The sequence below is a fragment of the Aethalodelphis obliquidens genome, unplaced genomic scaffold (assembly GCF_003676395.1).
Source record: "Aethalodelphis obliquidens isolate GAN/ISIS:26980383/991018 unplaced genomic scaffold, ASM367639v1 scaffold9, whole genome shotgun sequence".
In the NCBI taxonomy this organism is placed as follows: Eukaryota; Metazoa; Chordata; class Mammalia; order Artiodactyla; family Delphinidae; genus Aethalodelphis; species Aethalodelphis obliquidens.
The window spans coordinates 44,060,985-44,064,293 of record NW_020837953.1 but is presented as its reverse complement, the minus strand read 5'-3'; the positions used below and the strand labels follow the sequence as shown (position 1 = coordinate 44,064,293).

Sequence of the window (3,309 nt, the reverse complement as noted above, 5' to 3'; positions counted from 1 at the left end):
CCCCCAGGGGCTGCACACCAGAGAGACAGAGCAGGGATGGAAGGTGAGGAGCAAACAGAAGCTCCACTCAGCCCTTCCATGTTAGAGGTGCTCCCAACTCAGTTTTCCTCTTTTTTTTTTTTTTTTTTTTTTTTGCGGTACGCGGGTCTCTCACTGTTGTGGCCCCTCCCGTTGCAGAGCACAGGCTCCGGACGCGCAGGCTCAGCGGCCATGGCTCACGGGCCTAGCTGCTCCGCGGCATGTGGGATCTTCCCGGACTGGGGCACGAACCCATGTCCCCTGTATCGGCAGACGGACTCTCAACCACTGCGCCACCAGGGAAGCCCCAGTTTTCCTCTTTTAAAAAGAAAGGCTGCGGCATGGATTGAGCATCCGTGTGTGGGTATGGGGCCTGGTGTTTCATTTTAGAATTCAACCGTGTTTCTATCTGCCCTGTAAGCTGGGAACTTCCTAGAGACAGGGGTTGCATTTCGACCCCCTCTCTATTTCCTCTGTTCTGCTCTCAGCACACACTGAGGATGTATCGTAAACTCCTGGCTCACCCCTCACACAACAGTAGCAATGGCCTCCCTTCGTTCTGGCTTCTATAAGTAAAACCCCTCCATCCGGCTGCTGGGGGCTGGCAACCGGTCCTCTTTCAAGGCATCCCCCTTGGCTCTCCCTGGGTGACACCAATGCTAATGTCCTCTGAGTCTTTCTCTCCTGATGGAGAGAAATGAGCCAGGCAATAATAGCCTTGGCTCCCTGGCCCCTTCTCCTTGTGGCCCGCGAACCAGGGATATAGGCAGAGCGTGTACTAAGGCTGGAGGGATGCCCGGTCCCAGGCGCTGGCATGGCTCTGGGCTCTGGTGCCAGAGAGATGAATGGAGATGGGAGGAAGGGACGGCGCCAGGAACCTGGGCTTGGCAGCTCCCTCCGGAGGAGACCTGAGGATGCCCTCCAGTGTCCAGGAGGCTGGTGACCTGCCAAGGCCGGGCGGACGGGGAGAGAAGCGCGGCTAGGAGAGAGGTGGGAATCTAGGAAAGGGGGGGGCGGGGCAGGGGACCCTGTCAGGGCCGTTTGCAGAGGCGGGGACTGACCCACAGGGGTCGCTGCGCCCCTCGCAGTCCCCGCCCGCAGGCTTTGCGAGCCCGACTATACCACAGCGCGGCTCTCGCAGGGGGTGCGGCGGCCACCGTGGCGCCTGGCGGCGGGCTTTGGAGACAGCAGGGAGCGGCGGAGTGCCAGCCTTCGCCGGCTACTGACTCAAAGCCGGGCGGCGCGGAGGCCGGCGGCGCCAGGGTCTGGGGGGCGGTGTGGCCCCAGAGCCTGCCCTGCACACCCCCACGCCCCGTGGTAGGAGCCCGGACCCAAACAAAGGCGGGCGGCGAATAAAAGGCGGCGGCGGCGCAGCGAGCTCCCGGTGCGCGCTGGGGAGCGAGACACACAGCTGGCTGAGCGCGGTTTGTGCGCTCTGGAGCGGAGCGGGGAACGCCGGACTCCTGCAGCTCCGAAGAGCTTCTCCCTGCGACTCCCGCGAGGGGACAAGTCCGCACGGCAGGGTGGCCGCAGCCCTCGGCCCCCTACGGCGCGCCTCCCTCCCGCGCCCGCGGCTCAGCCAGCTCAGCTTGGCCAGCCGAGGTGAGTGCGACGGCCGGTGGGCGCCATCCGGGTCGGGGCAGGGGGATGCATTGCTCGGAGGAGGGGGGCAAGCCCTCCGCGCCGCCCCCACCCCGGCCTGCGCGGCTCTGTATGTGAAGTTCTCCCGCTGTCCAGCCAGCCCGGGATGCGGGCCTCGGACCCTCCGGGAAAGCCGGCTGGTGGGGCGCAGAGCCCAGAGCTATAGCCCCCCGCGGCCGAGCTCCCTCCTCACCAGCTCCCCGCGGGGCCCGAGCAGCCTGGGTCTGCACCAGCCTGTTTGATGCCCACAAACGGCGAGGCTTCCGATCTCTAGTCCCCTGCTAGTCCCTGCGGATGGATGACTGATTCCGGAAAAGTTGAGCATCAGTCTGAAGCCGCCCGGGATCAGTCTCTCACCCCAGCTGGAGCTCAGGGAGGGGACTGGAAAAGATAATGACCTCCTCTCCATCCACTTTCTACCTTAGCGCACTCATGCTCTCGACTGGACCTTCCCGGAGTGCTGGGGCCCAATTAACCTGGCAACCGGTCCAACCGGGCGCGCGGGAGCTCTGGGGCAGACTGGGTAGGCTCTGGAAGCTGAGCACTAGAGGGTCTCCGGGCCCTGCTGAGAACGCTAGTGAGTGTGGAGATGGGGTGGGCAGCCAGCAGTGGTGGCGCTGAGGGTGTGGGGAAGATTCTCGGCGCGAGTGGCGCCGACTCCTGGGAGCAACCCCGCCACTGGGAGAACTTTTCCAAACTCCCTGGGGGGCCCGCAGCTGGGCTAGGAAGGCACCTCCTAGGAGGCGTCCTTTCCTCGGCCCCTCTTTGCTCCACAGTTGGCCCCAGGTTCCTCTTGAGACTGGGCGCAGGTGCCCGCCCGTCCACGCCCGGGGTCAGTTCCGCGGACAGCACCTGGAGGCGGCCTTGGAGACTCACAACCCCCGCGCACGTGCCCACGGGCCCAAGAGCACACAGACCCACAGTCCCTGCACACACTGACACGGGTCTACCCGCAAACCACAGACCCGCAAACAATCCCCACAGATTCATAGTCCACTCACGCGATATACATCCACCCACACTCCACAATCGGCACATGGAGGGACGATCCACACGCACGTGAACAAACACAGATCTTCCCACAAGCACCAGCAAGCCGAGCAATATCTTCCCTCGGGTCCTGCTGTCTCTGGACACCTGACTGAGCCTCAGACTTCAGAGCTCACCTCCGGGTGCTCACAGAGATGCCCAGTGACTCACAGAGCTGCTCAGGCTCCCTCCCTCAGCCTCAGCACCCCCCCCCCATGCACACACACCCTTTGAGGGATGCAGCGGGTCACAAAGAAAACCCTCCCCCCACCCCAGTGCAGACTTGGTCAGGAACCAGGGTATGTGCCAAATGGAAGGAGTAGCCTGGCCCAGTGGAAGCGGCAAACAGAACCCCAGCCTTACAGAATCTTGGTATTGGGCTCAGAGACCATTTTTCTCAGCTCACCACCCTCATGCCTGCTCCCCTTTCTTACTTCAGACAAAGCTCCTGCAGCCAAGGTCCACATCCGTCTCTCTGCATAGTCTTTGCTCGCACTTTCTGTCTCTCTGTTTCCCTGCTCGGTTCCCTCCCCCATGTTTATCTCACACACACACACACACACACACACACACACACACACACACACACACACACACACACACACACACACACACACACAC

At 62.8% G+C, this 3,309-nt stretch overlaps 1 protein-coding gene across 1 annotated transcript in view; it reads left to right on the top strand.

The window, feature by feature from the left end:
- The first annotated feature begins 1,444 nt into the window (after window positions 1-1,444).
- Window positions 1,445-3,309, top strand: part of DISP3 (dispatched RND transporter family member 3) — a 49,143-nt gene continuing 47,278 nt past the window's right edge. The window contains exon 1 of the mRNA XM_027110731.1: window positions 1,445-1,620. The gene's annotated coding sequence lies outside the window, so the exon portion shown is untranslated. The remainder of the gene's footprint in view (window positions 1,621-3,309) is intronic.